At 39.6% G+C, this 18,355-nt stretch overlaps 1 protein-coding gene across 2 annotated transcripts in view; it reads right to left on the minus strand.

Moving 5' to 3' along the window:
- Positions 1-18,355, minus strand: part of RARB (retinoic acid receptor beta) — a 334,393-nt gene that overhangs the window by 253,343 nt on the left and 62,695 nt on the right. The gene's annotated exons all lie outside the window — the stretch shown is intronic.

The raw sequence follows: 18,355 nt of genomic DNA on the forward strand, positions 1-18,355 counted from the left end.
TCCTCGCCACGTGAACAGGTGCCTCAAGATATTCTCAAAATTCCTTGCTATATAACCACCTTCCTAAGATGGACCCTGAGGAATCCAAGCATCATTAATATTACTCTACTGCAGAAGATCTTACGTCACTTTCAAAGAGAAAAACTGAATTATGTCCATTATTCTTGTGACAGGAAAATACTGTACTGAAGTTGCCAAGAAATAAAGCACACAGTAAAATCCTGTTGAAGATAAGCAGGTGTTTAAACCCAGCCCTGTCCCAGAAGGGACAAGCAGGACCCGTGGAGAGCTGCTGTCGCCCTCCTTCTCCTGGCTGGCAGGACCACCGTCCCGTGCGGCCATGGCACACAGCACCAAGAGAGCTGGCCCTCCTCTAGACACAATAAGCTTACGACACAGAAATTATTTCAAGGAAGATTTTAACTCACAGTTTTAGAAAAGCAATTCCCAAATGTGAAGGACCTCTCCCTTTGAAGCACACCTTTAGTCCCGTAGTCCTTCTATAACAACGAGTCCGAAAGGAATTAAAGCTGAAGTGACACAACGGAAGAGACACTGGAGTACTTTAGACACTGGAAAATGAAGAAAAATAGACATCACACAAAAGAAACTGCTGGCTCGGTGTTGTACTGGTCTGTAAGGCAATGAAAAGAAGTGCTGTCAAACTAGAAGGGAAAAGCGCATCAGGCAGGTAATAGTACTATTTATAGAAAAACTCTATTTATAGCAATGCTAGGATGAAAGGGGAGAAAGTGCCTAAAACAAACAGTCCTTTATGGGTCTGATGAAAAGCATGCTCACATCAATGTCAGCCTCCAAACAGACTGGCAAAGACTTTGTGTTAGGCCCTATTTAAGACTCCACCGTAGGAAGGACAAGGAAAGAGACTGCTACCCCACTTCACCTGAAGTCAGCTGGAGTTTTCTCTCCAGTCACAACACCACCAAGCTTCATGTAGTCTACAGATAAATGTTCCCAAAATAGAGTTAATTAAAAAACTAAGATATGCAAATATACAGATCAGAAGACTTACAGGAAAAACACTTGGGTAATGCAACATATGAATAAAAATTTCCTTACAAATGAAAGAAGAAGAACAGAAGAAGGTTCAGTTTCAAATTTCCAGGAGATCTTCATATGTGTTTAAGAAAACGTCTAGAAAATAAACTGTAAATATTTTATGTATAGTTAGAGAATTCTTAGAAAAACTAATGTAAATCCCTCAAAAACAAAATCTATTGCCATTAAAAGGAAAATAAGATAGAAAGGGCAGTTGCGACATGTTACAACTGCCTAGCTTCTTATACTGTGAAATTTCTGATATAGTACTTACCATCAAGTCACTGACCTATGGAAATACCAGAAGTAAGTAAAGAAAGGCAATGTGTTCAACCACAATTCAGAATTTGGATGATGAAATTAGAAATAAGTGATATACCTTTTAAAAGTTAATTATCAGATTTATAACTATTTCATAAGCCTGTGTGTAAGAAGTCTTCAATAGTTTGGCGCTTCGTGCTTCTCTTTCTGGATGCAGAAACAAACTTCTTTCCCTTTCTATTCTGATTTCCAGTGACGAAATCTGCTTCTCACATCAAGGTTAGCATTTCAGTGAAAATTTTGCTGACCGACAAACCTGCTATGGGTAAAACAGTGATGAGACAATTCCAGATTTCCCTCTGAGCAAAATGGTTTCAGGGCAACATTCCTGTTAAACGATGATGAATTACAGTGAAAAGTTGTGTATGAACACTGGGTTGAATATGAAATGAGATCAGCTTTGTTAAAGCCATCACAATAAATATGAGATGAATCAATGAATACCAGGCAATTATTGCAGAGCTCGTCAAAGCCAGCCCACTGCAAAGCCTACTGCAGTCACTAGAAGGATACCCACATCGCAGGTGCGGGGTTTATAGCTGCAAACAGGCAGTGCCAACACTGACTGGAGAGAAGAATGCTTTACCAATCACTTAAACATGGAAAGGGAAAAAAGTGATGGCCACAAAAATGCTCAGGATCACGAAGGCACAGCCACCACTGTGTCACAGCAGACTCAGCCACCCAGGCTGCAGAAAGGTCATGAATCCCGATTCCTCAGGAAAATGAACTCGAGGACAATTTACCACAGAGCTTATGGCTACGGCTCAAGCCTACGCACAGCTCAAGGACAGCGGGACCGACCCCTGGGTAGCACACAGGTCACTAAAAAGAACATAAACCACCACCACCATCTTTCTGGAAGAGGGAGGGGGTTAGCTATGCTACTCTCATCCCAAAGGGGTACCCTGCTCTCGTCTTGGCCTTCTTCATATGGCTAAAATGGTTTTACTTTACCCCAAAAGACCCCTCTTGCCACTTAAGTTGCTGATTGCTTTCAACTCTGCAAAGAAAGGGTTTTTAGGCAATTATGATCCCTCTAGAACTCCAGAGCAGTTCAGGGCCATGCCACAACATGAGGGGCATGCACTGATAAGCTTGTTCTGCTGACACTATTGCTGTAATATGACAACCAGGCAGAAACAGAGAGCTACAAAATACCTAAGTAAGGTAAGCAGGGAAAAAAAGCTGCTAACTGAGGCGGGGGGGGGGGGGGGGGGGGGCTGGGAAAAACCAGATGAAAATCAACACTGCGAGCTATCGGCTTGAAAAACAAACAAGCTTTCCACCCGCCAGCAGCAGCGTACTTGCAAGTCACCGAGATCTCACTAAGGCTGAAGATTTGTTCCTTGCGGTGCTATGACCCATCATACCATAGTTCACCGAGGAACCAAGTAGCTGGGTCATGCGATGGGCAGATGCATGGGGGAGAGAAACCCTCCGGCTGCTGGAGCTGCTCCGGCTCCCGGAGTCCCCTCTGTGACCAGTGAAGCACACCAGCTTCTGCAGCCTGGGGAGCAGGGACAGGCTGAAACCTGGACTAGTAACCTCGTTTGGATGGATACCTGACACACTGAAAAAGTCAGGGTGGAGAATCCTCCATCACCCCCACCTTCTTCAAAAAAAACAACCTTAAAGAAAAATGTTAAACACACCACACAAACAACGCAGGGAGACAGAACCATGTTCTTTCTCCTTTCAAACTGAAAAGAGTCATACAACTTGTTTTCTTAAAACCATGCTCTAATTTGACAGATGTGGAAACTGACTCCCACTGTCCTTTAAAAAATGAAAAAGACAAAAAAGAAAAAGAAATTAATACTAATAATCCAGAGGATTAGGGATCAGAGGTCAGTGCACAACCTTTTAATGAGCGAGGTATTTAAAGACTGATGACACAGTATATTTTTATTCTTCAGTAATTTAGTACAGAAGTTTACATTGATTGCTTAAAAGGCCATTCGATTTTATTTCCCATATTTAATTGTTCTTAGTGCCCAATAAATGAAACGGTTGACTGGAGAAAGTAAAGGATTATTTTATTCTTTTTGTATCATTAAAAATACTGTCAGCCTAACTTACTCATTCACACGCCCTCTACATGCCCTTCATGTTTTCACAAAACTGTGCGGATTATCTGTTTTTCATTACCACCAAACCTGAAACCCCCACAGTGCTCAGGCTCTCTAACCTGAATTAAACCTCTCACAGGTGCATGAACAAAAACGAGGTATTTTACCATTCCCAAGGAGAACTTTATAAATATGACAAAGCAAAACCATAGGCTTGCACGGTGGAATTTTTTTTTACCTTAAAATTTACATCTTCTATGAAAAATGGGTGCCTGCTAAGTCCTTATGCCTTATCACAGCTTGGATCTCTTTAGATCCTGCTCCTTGAGCAAGAGCTGCAGGCCCTCAGATCAGGAAAACATGTATTTAAACACATGGCTTACTTATATGCTTAAAGTTCAGCATGTGCTTAAATTAGCTCATCATCTGCTCATCTTTCTCCTTGTCAACAGAGAACAAATGTGAAAAACACAGGAAAGGTTCTTTCACCTATCAAGTATTTGTTGTATCTCACGACACAGTTAAATTATGCCACTCAGTGAACATCGTGACAACTTCCTAGGTTCAAAGTTATTTTTGTGTTTTCCAAGAATTACCTCGTTATCTGGACGACACATACAATTCCTAGGTTGGTATTTATACAACATCCAGACATTGTGGATATTTGTTGAACCCATCTACATACTTGCATAATTCCAAACTCACCAAAACCTGAAAAAAAAATTGTCAGCTTTTAGCTTCTCTCTCTTCTCAGCCTTTCTGTGATGTAGGAAATTATTATCACCATTTTAAATCCAGGCAGCTGAAGCACAAAGAAATATGGTTTGGATTTGCAGAAGGTTCTGAGGAAGTTTAATGCCCAGATCGCCTTATCTTAATTCCTAACATGTTACCCTTACTTTCAACAAACTCCGAAGGTGAAACTGCTAATGCCATTGAACTCAACAGGATATTTTACAATGATTTCAACAGTGTCAGGATTTCATCTTCTAACGTCAGTAGGATTTTTATGTAAATAAAATCTGGGGCTTTTCCTTTCTAGCAATTCACAATATTTTATCACATACCACTGAATTACTGAAAAGTTAACTCGTTTCACTACCATATTTAAAGGGAATCTCATCCAGTGGGAAAAATAGTTTCCTAACAAAAAAAGAAATACAAAGCATACAAGAAGTTTCATCAAACTACATACATGCATATGAAAGGCAATTTTTAAAATTAATTTTCATGTACCATTTAATACTGATGATCTCAAAGATCATCACTGTAGAAAGGAATAGTGAAACATTAACAAAAAAAGGAAATAGCATAAAATTTTCTTTTGAAAGATAACCATGTAGACTTTATGAAATGTAATCACATAGGTGAACTAGTACAATAATATTGGATCCGTAATCTACTTAAGTATTTATTGATTGACACCCATGACAAAATAACTGTTGCCCTAATAGGATTCACATCCAACATTTTTTAAGTTTCCCAAATAGTTCACATGGTACATGTACATATAAATCAATTAATATTGACTGATTGATCAATATATGCACAATATGAAAAACAGTTTTGGCGGCTTTATGTTCTCCGCAGAGCAGCTTTACCTACTGATGATTAATTTTAATTTACTTTAAAGGATTCTATTGCACTGAAACTTTAATTAAAAACGAAATGAGAAAGTCTATAAAGTCTGCATAGCATCAATTACCTAGACTTGATATCCTGCACTTCGCCTACCCTCTGTACATATGGTTTCTGTTAAAATAATTGGAAAGCACTTCTGAACAATGTCACCCACACATCCATTCTAAGAGCGAGAGGATATATTACCATTAAACGTCACTAATATTAATAAAGAAACAATTAATTCTTCATTACCTATTTCTAAAATACACCATCAGACTCCTCCAGTTCAAACACAAATAAAACATTACACATGCCTGTCAGTGAAATGGGTAATCATCATCATTGTTATAATTTATACTGCTTTCTGTTGTAAGTCTAATGCCTCATTTATTTATAAAGCTTTTTGGCTGACATTATAAATAGCCTCTTTGAAATATTAAAAAAAATAATCTAGCTCTTATTAAGCAAACTCCCATACCTCTTGTCAACTCTTTCCTTGTAAAATGTTGCTTCTAATTTGCATTACACTTTCTTTTGGTGAACAGACAACATTTACGTTTATAAATGTTACAGTTTCAGTAAAACACATTAAATAACACCTTCCATTGACTTATGTATGTATATAAAAAATATATATTCAGCAAACTAATCTCAATCCCAAAGAGAATTACTACTAAGAAAATCCACACAGAAAATTACTTGGGAACTGCTGGTGAGTTTACACTAGGAGTAAGTCAGTTCAGCAGCTGTATAGTATCTGATTTAAAGATCAACCCTAGCAACACTAGTTTGGATCAGGTACAAGAACAGTTCAATGTTTTAATTATTAAAAAAGCATGGAATTGTCACAGTCCTCATCCGTTCCAGCCAGCATCAGGTTACAAGCCTCTGAGGTGTCTCTGGCACACTGCCTGGACTATTTATTGCTATTTTTAAATTAGACACTTGTGTAAGAATGTCAATTTTAAATATCTTTGTTTAAATGAGCCTGATAAGAGATGACCAGATATACATTTTATGAGACTGCTAAATAATTGCATCACGCAATGCCAGCTTGTGAATTTTACAGGACAGCTAATAACGACACAGCATACTCACAAGGGTAGCTTGTGAATTCAGCATTAAAAGAATAAAGCCATTGGAAACAATAAAAAGTGTGCGCTTTAAACCTGTAACAAAAATACCAAGAACGTCAACTATCATCCATAACCAGAACAATCTCTGAGGTCTCCATATCCGAAAGTAATGGAGAGTCTAAGGTCCCCCTATCAATCCTGCTAATACAGCTCCAGCAATTATTTTCCGTACTCTACATCAGTAAGTTAAAATATGTTTCCAATGCCTAACACAGCAGTCATTAAAGTTTCCCCTGCCTCAATCAGCATAACTAATGAGGCCATATAATAACAGAATGCAATCTCTAATGAAAAGCCGAACAAAGTCTCCCTGCAACAATACTGCTCGTGATTTAGTATTCTCAACTTGTCCATCCTCCATCTTTTACTCTGTGGATATTATCACCACTCAGAAAATTACATTTCAATGAACTTGTCAGGAAATAAGTAATAAATTAATCAGGCAGCATAAACCAATTACAGTCATTTTCTGTGTGTTTTCTTTTACGGCCCACGCATGAATGCAGTACTGGCTGCACCGGTTATTCCTGCAGACTGCTCAAAAGGGCTGCAGGGGGTGCCCAGTAACGATGCTGGAAGGAGGGGTGAAAGCTCCTCTGCTCCATTGAAGCCATCGCAAATACTGTTGATGCCAGTGGAGCTCCAGCACCAAAACGCTGCTTTGGTTTTTCTGGTTTGGTTTTTTTTTTTTTTAACGTATATACAAATCCATACTCAAAACCGAACCCATCTGGGCACTCTGGAAAGTGTCACAGGATACCTAATGTGAAAACTTCAAGCACCTGAATAGGTTTGCAAGTGTAGCCCAGCCTCTTTCCAGTTTTCAGGAGTGACAAAGGAAGGTGCCTCCAAGAGTAAGTTGTTATGAGTATCTAAATGTTAAATTTGGGAGTACCCAAGGCAAATTATACCAATGGCTATGGCTAAACTGAGGGAACTGGGAGGGTATTTGGTGGCATCCCAACTCTGTCCAGGCAGCGCCCAGCTGTAACACAATTCCCCTCTTCCCTCAGACTGCTAAGAAAACCTTTAATATTGATGATGTTTCTTCTAAACACGTGCAATGAGCAACAGCACCATCTGAACTACCCGTCGAGAGCTCCCACGCTAACAGGGACTGAACGATTCAAATTGGACGTCTCTTGCTCCAGGCTGTGTGAAAATTCGGGAAGAGCAGCGCACTGGTTTAGCACCTCTGGTTTAAGGCATTGTGCTTGTCTTCACAAGCAAGAGAGCCAGAAAGACAATTTTTTTTAACAAATAAAGCTCAGATGCTGAAGCACAAGGCGCACACTGTCATGGCACAGAATTTCACTGCAGATAATTCAGATGCAAAATCTGATGCAATATAGGCTTCTGGTCCTATAAAGTAAGCCAAGGTAATGCACAAAATGGTACAGAAACTCCTTGCTTAACAAGGAAAGCAAGTCCACCTGTTCGGTGCCTTCAAAAGCACCTAGCTGGACTCTAAAAAGATGTACGTCCAAATAAAAACTTTTCTACCAACTGCTTTTGTTGATATATAATGAAGATTTTATACATGCAAATACACTCTTTACATATATGCAGTATTTCAGTGAACTCTTAAACTCAGTCCTGCAAGGGTAATTATACAAGCGTCATGCACCTGCCAGACTCCAGACCCTCGTACAGCACCAGAATCCTTTTCATTAATTTTTTTCTGTGTTCTGTCTTGGCTGGGAAAAAATCCAAGTGGGTTAAGCTCTGGGAACTCATTGTCAATGCCACTTTTTGAAGGCTGAATATTGTTTAACCTTTCCCCTGCAGTGTGCATAAAATTCCTAGAGGGCGGTTCGAGCCTCATATGGTCTAATTAAAAGTGAGATTTATTAAGACTGGAATAAAATAAATTAAAATAAAATAAAATTTGTCATAATATATGTAACCTCATATTTGGCATGAGGTAGGCCAGAAGTGCAGTAAAAAATTAAGTTACAGCATTTAAAAAAAAATTATCTACCAAGCACTTTTGCCACTGATCCAGCTGCCAAAGTAATATCCTACCTTCATGACTTTTACAATTCTTTCCTTTTCTTGATTTATCCTCACACCAGACAGCTCCTACCAAGAAGTCATGTGCTCTCTTACTCTTCCCTATATTCATTTAAAACTGCGTTTAATCTACTTGATGGTTTCAGACCCTATTTTCTTGTTTCCCCATTTTATGTTATCATCCTAAATACTTCTCTGAAGTTAGAACCAAAGAAGCTCATACTTTCATACCACTGCTCAAGGACGTGAGGGACTGAACCAGACAGCGTACTTTTCTCCTCCACCTCCAAGAGCAAGAAAATAAGGTCTAAAGAGCTATTGCCCGTGGAATATCTATAAAGCAACCAGAGGTGAGACATGCTTCAAAACAGGTTTAGTTGAGCTAGTTCAGGTACTGACAGCAATGAAAATAGAGCAACAAGGGCACTGGCTGGCCTGAAGATAGGTTATCCTGTGCTCAAGTCTATGCCACTGCACTTTCTCTGTAGCTCAGGCAAACCAGACAGGCTCAAGTTCATCCTTCGTCCACTTGTGTTGAAGCCACATCTCTGACCACAGTACAGGTATATCTTTAGACAGTGCATTTGACACGAGTATCGCGCTGTCAGAAAAACACCACGAAAAGAACCGAAACAATTAGTCCCATCTTGTTAATAAACATGAAAATGGACCAGCAGCACCCACACATCCCTACAGCACTGGAGAAAATCTCTCCAAACCAGCCAAACCTGATAGGCCATGGTGACAGTAATCAGTAGCAGAGTTTTTAGCTTTTTGCTACTTCTCAGTAGGCTTTTCCCAACAACATGTCTTAACAGCAGCCAGCCCTGCAGCAGCAGCATTTTGAGAAACTGTGCAACTCAAACCTTAACCCAGTTCACCATAACCACAAGCAGGAAAGCTTTAGTGAGCCAGCAGGTTTACTGCAGAGACAGAGCGAGAAATTTCCTAAGAAATGGGTACACTCTGCAGCACAAGTTCATTTACTATCCCCAGTTCATCTCTGTGCCACAGTGCAACAGCCCTTTTAGGTAAACCTCTTTTCCATCCAGCTTCAAATTTCATGTGTTTAATTTCCTCGTATTATCCCAATTACTTCACAACGGGTCATGCTAAATGATTTCTCTTCCTTCTTTTTTTGCTTCTATACATTTTTATATACTTCAAAACCAGTGAGGTGGGTCTTGTGCCCCATTATTTCTGTTCTCGTTAGCAAACATTTAAGTCTTTCAAATTTGTACTCATGAGTCAGTACTTCCAGCACCTAAGGTTTGTTTAGTTCGCTGGCTTTCAGTCTGTAAGCATCCTGGTGTCAAATGCCATATCTTACCTTCCAAAGGAGATTATAGCTCCAGTTACACTCACTTCAGGGTTTTTCTATTCTGGGAAACAAAGCAAAACAAACAAAAACAAACAAATCCACCATTTTCCCCAGTTGCCCTTAATTTGACTTCACTATGGTCCACATTAACAGAAACAGCAGCTAAACCGTCTTTGAAACTTTATTCACCATAGCCAGAAAAAAAGAAGAAAAAAAAAGACTGGTGAAATGCCTTTAAAACATGCTTTAATCTAGCTGGAATGCCATAAATTGCTTCCAGATGTGCTCCATACAAAAGTCAATCATAGCTATTTATACTGACACTCTGCAGTCCAAACAATCTGAATCCAAATGCCATGTCTCTGCTACAATAAAGCTATAAATGTCAGTCTTGTTGAATTTGGAGAGGTGTTGAAGAGTTCATGCTAGTTTGCTTTCTGGGCTATTTGTTAGCCAGCAATTATCTAAAAAAAAAAAAAAAAAAAAAAAAACACCAAAAAAAGAAAAGAAACTTTTAAAATAGGTCCTTTCCTTGCTGAGCTATTCTTAAAGCACACCTGACACCTTCCAATCATGACCTTGAAAGTGCCACAGGTTACAAGTTGAAATTCATTTCATAAGTTAGAAAAATGTAGTGCTTAGGCTCTAAGCCAAGAATAACTGAAGGGCTTGGCAAGGCTCCCATGCCCTCCCCTAGACCGAACACACACGTAGTACACCTGGGACTAAATGAACTGAAGTACTGTAAAATGACACACTGACTGCAATAATACCTCTATTCAATAATCTTCCAGGGTATTGGGGGGAAAAAATATTCTTGCTGTAGAAAAAAAAGGAGGTTTGGAAACCATACCTTCATCAGTTGTTTTGCATGCGACACATGGCCATCAGAATCAAAGTGGTCTTCACTTGGGAAAACTGAATAACCAGCATTTAGATGAAAAGATGACCTATGGAGTTATCCCACACTATTTCAGGAAAATATATTATTTTTGTGTATTCTCCACAGAATTTTCTGGTTGATTTTTATAGACTTCATTAAGATCTCACCCCCCCCCACCCCCCCGCAAAAGTGCACCTGCAGTTCAATTTACGTATAAATGTTCAGAGTTTTAATTCTGGCTTTCTGTCAGTGAAAGACAACAGGGAATTTTCTTATCATTTCTTGCAGTTTGGGGAATTAAAAATGTTTCAGAAAATCGTAACATGTAATGACCTTACTCTTCACTTCCCTGCCTTTTTATTTCCCTTTATGTTTGCCTTCTACTCCAAAGATTTCCACTGCCTTCCCTCAGTTCCTTACCTTCTCCCAAGTCCAGAAGACCATCCCTATGATAGGGCTGAATAACATTCCTCCCTCTCAGGCTAAGCCGTAGCACTGAACTGTTAATTGTCACCACACAGGTTGAGAAAAAAATGGCAGAAAATGCACACAGAAGTGATTAAACCTTGGTCTAAAATCCTTTCTGTATTTTCAGAGAAGGGAAGCAAACTGTACAAGACATGGTATTTTAAGGTTCAAATTGTATATACATGCAAAAAAAATGAGAGACTTTACAAACAAGATTTGTGCTCTCAGTTCAACTTACTGGAAAACTTAAGTTTTTAATAAATCTCTTCAGTCAGAGGTTATACAAATGACTACAGAAGCAGCAAACATAATACCTGTATTTAAGAATGGGGGAGGAACCTATCTAGTGAACTACCAAGCCATCAGTCTGGCCCAAACATTATGCCAGGTTTTACAACCTATTTCAGAGGAATGTAATTTCTGTGTAATTGCAGGGGGTTGGAGAAGAGATAAGCAACAGAGAGGCAGAGAAGCTATTCAAGTTAAAAGACAATTTTGGCATAAGAACAAATGATTAAGACTTGGCCATGAATACACTGAGACTGGAATTCACAAGCACGTGTCTAACCATCAGGGGGGTGAGGTGCTCCAACCACCGTCCCATGGGAATGGGATGGAGGAGAATCGTTCCACAGGGGAGGCTGAGAAATTTATATGACTTCAGTATCCTGCAACAGCAGGGGATAAAACTTCGTGATACACAAGCTGCCTTCCACTCCTGTATCAGGCTACATTCATGTGCCTTTATGCCTAGCTCCTATCAGACAGCGCGATGTTTTCATTGCATTGGTTCTCCAGGTAACAGCATCTAACTCTTGCAGGAAAAGCTTAGGGGGCTGCTAAAGCCGTAAATAGAGGGCAACAAATAACGTTGTTCAGTGAAATCTCTCCGTTAGTGTATTTCTTCCTTTTCTTCCACCCAAGTGGTGACATTAACCTTCAGAAACCTTCTTCCTCCATGGATTTTACGACACCTCAATCCACATTATTTTACGTCCTCAGTCTACCAAAATGTGTACAAAAAGTCCTCCTCACATCTTACCTCGCTGTAAAGACCTACTACACTGCCTCCAGATATGTACGCACACTCTCTCGCAAGCCTGCCCACATATTTTTAACATTTTAGGACAAATGTACACCCAAAGGAAGTAACTAATTTACTCTGTGTCCATAATCCTTACTGTCTTCTCTCCACCAAAGCTCTTTCTCTGGCACAATGTTCTCCCCTCACCTGTGCATCAAGCTTTCCACTTAGATCCCAAACTTTCTGAATCTAGGACTTAAAAGCCTTCTAATGAGGCACCAGCCCCACTCTGGGACACAGTAAAATAATTGTGACAATAATAATAACTAACACTAATCACTATCACTGGCCTTAAACTCTATGAAGCTCTTCTGCTTTTGCAGCTGTGCTGTGATTCTTCTGAAGCACCAAGGGTGCTGCCAGCAGCCTACATATTACATTATTAGTTCAATCCATCGTCCCCATCCAACAAAAAGTACCATATCTCCAGACCTACATAGCTTCTGCATTTGTGATGGCTGACCCCCAAAAAGAGACAGAAGGAGAACAAAAGTCAGTAAAGTTACCAAAATATACAAGTCTCTTACAGCTACTGTTTAAGACAAACAGGTTTGGAGCCAATATAATAGTTTCTACCAATATCATGCAATGTTTTATTTGCTTTAGGTTTGTCATCATTTATTGGAAACAATAAGCCTTCCAAAAACCAACAAAAAAACCCTCACTTCATGTTTAAAATTATTTTCTATAGCTTTAAAAGTAACAAATTAAGCGCTTGAGTCTCAGATGTGTAACCAGTAGGGAGTTGGCTCGATGCATCAGTTTTTACACCTCTTGCAGTTAAATCAGAGATCCAAATGCAAAATCTAGCACTCAGTGGTGAACTTATAACACTCCCTGGAGGAGTGTGTCCATAAACCATTCACTGGATTACACTCATCCATACAATACTTTATTTTATATATTCCATCCCCCCTCCCATCCCTCCCCCCCCAAAAAGCTTAACTAAGGTGAAATTAAGGTTGCATAAACTATAAATTATTGTTGTCACCATGTTTCTAAGTCTCTGGTTTCCTTCTTGAGACTTCATTAGAACAATTTTCCACTGTCTTTATCTCAAATGGATTTGTTTCTCTGAATTTGCATCTTGGCCAGGAAAGGGATCCAAAAAACACCCAATGACATATGTGGCATAGCCACGCGCGGCTCAGGAGCACTCTCAGGCCTTTGGAGTATGCTCAGCATAGCTAATAAGCTTTCAAGAACTGCTGCACTGACTTTTCTGTAGAATGCCCTTAATGACAGTATTTTGGGAGTTTCACATTACACCTCATGTACTTACGAGTCTTCCGGACATTAAGACTTTTGCAATATATTTCTGTTTACATATATAAATGTGTGCACACACTCTGTGTGTGCGCTCGCATGCGTGTACACATGCATACACACAGACATGTGCAAATGTACACACAGTCTGGGGCCAAAACTAGAATGGATAAAGATCAGTGTAACTTCACTGAATTCAAGGGAAGCTACATCAGATGAGAAAACCTGAGGACATTGAACCTGCCTGAATGGCCTGCTGACTCCTTCAAAGTTCACAGAACATAGTAAATGCGAATACTTCCAAGGTCCTTCACAATTAAAAAAAAGAGAAAGCACATGAACTAATAACAGGAAGAGTGGTTTTTTTGTTCCAGTGAATACCACTCTCCAACCCAGTGAAAAAGTACTTGTCACGCAAATGGGCTGGAACAACCATGACACTATAGTGTCAATGCCAAGCTCCTTGGAGGCCAGCTGGTCTCTTACTTCATCTCGGTGTGCTCAGTCCTCCAAGTTTAGGAGCAAAACACCAACACTTTCCTTCAACCAAGGACGTCCCACATAACTCACAGCTAGGTGGAGATACTTGCCCAAGAAAGCCCCTATCAGCAAAGCCTCCCTGCTAATCATAACATATAGCCCCAGGATGAGAAGCCATAAACCTCATTTTTGAGCTGCGCAAAGCTCAGGAACCAGAAACCTAGAGTGCACCACGATTCATGCTAATGCAAGTCAGATAAAAGGCAAGAGTCACATCAAAGATGAGGGCTGGGCAACCTCCCAAATAGCAAAGAGCTAGTGGAGATAAACTCTGTGGTAGGAAAGGCAGATCTCAAAAACTAAACAAGAGATCCAAAATTTCTGCATCTGACATTGTCCACCAGTCATCATATCCCTCGCTTTTGCTACATGACTATATCAGTCCCTGAGCAAAAAGACAGGGTTTAATCTCCCTGTTCCCGTGGCTTCTACCGAACCCTCTTTTAAAAAGGCTATCTATTCAAAAGGAAAGGCCTTACTGGACAGAGGGGAAAATACATAAAAATTCACAATTGATCAGCACTTCACAGTCATTTGCAGTATGTTTTCAACCATTTAAGAAGTGTAGCTAACCAACCTAGCATTTGTTGTTCTTTGGGGTTTGGGTTTTTCTTCTTCTAATGATTGTATAAAAAGCTTTGTCTTAAGAACAGTAAGTGACATTAAATGCCCACAGCATGAGAAGATGTAGCTCTAATGTGGAAAATGGAGTCTGAATAACATTTCTACTTATCATGTAGCAATAATTACCACCCTTTCTATGGGACAAAATGCTTTCCCTTCCCACCAGGCCTCCAAAGGCCCAGCCAGCTCAGTTTAACAGGCTGTTTTCCCATGGAGAGGAGGATGTTTCCTGGGACAGTCAACTGCACTGACTATCTAGCACATGGCCCCCACTATGACCTTCCTTCCATGTCTCTTGTTTTATTAAAATTGTGGAATACGTGGCTCCTGAGGCTTAACAGTAGTGTTTGGTTAGACAGCCTCCACTGGCTGTGATTTGTTTCTCTTTTAGAATATGCCAGTTACCCAGATTTCGACACCTACCATAATTTCTCAATTACGCCTGCATGGATTTATTATGTTCCAGAAAAGCTTCCACTCATTCTCTACTGCTTTTGTACCACAGTAATATTAAAAAAAACACTGTTCCTAAAATGTGCATCAAGTTCTTGCGATTTTTTTTTTTTAGTTTACTTATAAAGTGACATTATTGAAAGAAATATTTCAAACTTTCAAATTTTGAAAACGTGCCATAATGCTCCCCTCCCCAATCCAATCCAAAACTAAAGTCTTACTCATTTTTAAATGGAGGTCCTCTTACAGTGGCTTAAGTTCATGGCAACATAAAAAAATTAAATAAACAAAAAAGTCAAATTCCACGATGGGTTCATGAAACTGATCAATGCCGAGATCATTTTTCACACTATTACCTAACACTATGCAGACAGTTTACCCTCAACCTCCTTTCTTGCAGCCGTAAAGATACATACTTATAACAAACTGGATTTGCCATTGAAACTTTCTAGCTGCAGGAAATCTCCAGCTATCACAAATCGGTTTCTTGCTGCAACAGGGATGGGAAGAGCAGCAAGGGCAGTTCATCTGCAGCTTCGCCTTCTCCTCCAACTACAACAAACTCCAAGCAGAGTGGGTCAAGCTAACAGTACTATCAATGTCACATTGATCCATTGCATGACCCCATGCCAAGGAAAAATGTGCGCTGAGAATGTGCAAAAGTGGCCATCAACTCAATTAGTCAGTTGAAGTAATTATGCCCTCAAGTGTTAGGAAACTGAAAAGCCATTTTGGCTATAAAATACACAGGGAATCTTAATGTTACGGTCAGTAAGACAACAGCACACACATTACTCATGCTGCATTTTATCTAGTCCTTGAATGCAGCTCTTGCTGCTCCCAATGTAAGGTTTTCATTAGGCATTATACGGCCAAATGTGAAAGCCAAGCCAGAGAACCAAACCCATTCAAACACACAGCCACATTAAGAAGCTGACAGCACACGCTATAAAATACAACTGCGGGCCTCTTACATGAGTCACAAAAGAATAACTTTTGCAGCATGCTAGTCAATAAAGAACAACCATCTCCCCGAAAAATTAAGAGGGGTTTGGTGAGCAATAACAGGTAACGGTTTGTTCATCTGTTTATCGGCCAAGCTCCAGAGACTAATCCCCTCCAATTACATAGTTCTCGCTCATCATGCCATACTTCAGTGACCACATCTCTGTGTCAGTGTTTTTTAATTCTTTTATCTCCCCTGATCTTCTGCTTTAAAAAGCTATCCTAAGTCTTTGCTTACATTGTTCTGCTGAATTTCCATTACCTTACTGCTATTCATTTTTTTCAGTGTATTTTGTGGTTTGTTGTTGAGTTTTTTTAAATCAACTAATAAAATTGTATCAGAAAGCTTCTCAGTGCAGCCTAAGCAAACACTGGCATGTAAGTACAATGAGGTATAGTACAATATGCAAGAGAAGTCAGAGGCTGAAATGAGAATACAATTTCCCATGAGAGAGCTCTATGTTCGAGCCATTTAACTTTAAAACTAGTTCAATATTTGAACAAGACACTATTTTATTCCCATTCAAAGTTAAACACAGATCACTTCGAAATCAATCATAAATTCAGACCTCTTTACTTTAGAAACTGTTTCAATATTTAAAGGCTTTTTTTTTTTCTTTAATGTAACAGCAGCTCCAAGGCTGCAGAAGCAAAACTGACTTTGAGATCCTTAAGAGCAATGCTATTTTCCTGCCAATACATACAAAAGGCAGTTCTAGAAAAAAGAAAAAACCCACAAAGGCGAGGCTGTGCTTTGCTTCAGAGTTTAAGAACAAAGTTTGGACAAAGAACATACAGCCTAGTCTTCAGCCCAAGCTAAAGTAAATTAATTTGGTGCGGGTGCTTTTCAGGGCGCAAGACCATAACTCCACGCTATTCCGCTGCTTTGTCCTCACCTGGGTGCAAGGGAAAACCAAATGACCAGGGGATCTGTGTAGACAAAAAACAACCCTCCTTTAGGGATGTGATTACAGAGTGAGAGATCTGATACTCAGAAGAAGAACGAAGACCCCATCCATTGACCACCCGTAATTTGGTCCCTTTCCTACCCATGAAAGGGTGCTTGCCCTGGTGCCTCAGTAGCAACATTTCACACCTGTATTTTTTCATATGATGATCTCAAAGTTGGTGGGGGTTTTTACATTTGTTTGTTTTTAAACCTTAAAACCCATTTTACAGATGGGCAACTTATCACAGCGAATCAGCAATGGAGAGGTGAACCCAGGTGAACTCCTGAACTGCGCCACTGCCAGCTCTTTGGCACATGCCACTCTAATCCAACTAATTTCAAAGCCAATTTGTTTCTAAAAATTATCTTTTGTGCTTTTGATCTTATTGACAAGGGCAGAGCATACAGCTCAATGCAAGCGTTACACTACAAAAATATACATATCGAGTAGGAAAGACAAACTGACTGTTATAAAGCAAACAATCTTACTAATCTCAGGGTTGCCCTATTCTGGTTTCTGGTCAACTACAGCCTTCACAATCAAGTTAAAGGACCCCTTAAAATGGATTAAGCATCTGTATTATCAAGAGGTCACAGGATAACAGCAAGAATTAGGCTGTCTTTGTCATAACAATGCACTTAACTACCTATGGCATTGCATGAACCCAGGAAATACTATTTGGCTGTATACTTAATGTTTTACTTGCAACACTATAAACCCATCTGCGTGGGTAGTCATGATTCTGTTCTCCCAGTAAAAGCACTAAGCACCTGACTGCCACCTTCCCAGGAAAGGGCAGCTGTCATTCATAACCATCTTCCCTTAATCGAACAGTGAGGGGTCCCTATTTTCACAAAGCCATAGGCTACTAGAATTAGGCAGTAAATGAGCGTTATTTGCCCCCACACCTTTTTATGTACCTCCAAATAAAAAAATTCAGTTGTAATCAACACAATATTAACATGCTGTCTTCTAATATTTCACGTATAACATGCCACTGAAAACTCAGTATTGAGCAAGAAAGTATTTGATGAATCAAGTAGATGAAGCCAAGATGTAGTTATTAGATGCATTACATCTTTAGCACATCATCTGTAAAAATGTCCAGGGTAAACTAACGCTCCAGGGGAAACGTGACCTTTAAGAGGCTCCCTAATACTACATCTAAATTAATGTCAGTGACAGGCACTTCAATCTAAAATAGCAGAGTTCTTTCGTTCTATCTACACCATCTATTCACCCATTTATTTGTGGGTAAATGTGTGTGTGCATAAATGAATTTGTGTCACTCTGGCACTGGGGGAGTGGGTGGGGAACAAAAGGAGCTCCTAGATTTTTGGATTCCTATTCCTTACTACTCCTATGCATATTATTAATTTCAGAAGATTCATTCAGAATATTTTCAGCATAAAAAATGTTAGGAAAATTATATTTTATAGTAACTAAACCTACTTCTCCGAAGTATCATCCTTATACTGCAAAATAAACATGCTTGAACTAGAGCGGGATGGAACTCTTGCAGCAATCAATATAACAA

This window comes from Aquila chrysaetos, chromosome 3 (genome assembly GCF_900496995.4).
Source record: "Aquila chrysaetos chrysaetos chromosome 3, bAquChr1.4, whole genome shotgun sequence".
NCBI lineage: Eukaryota > Metazoa > Chordata > Aves > Accipitriformes > Accipitridae > Aquila > Aquila chrysaetos.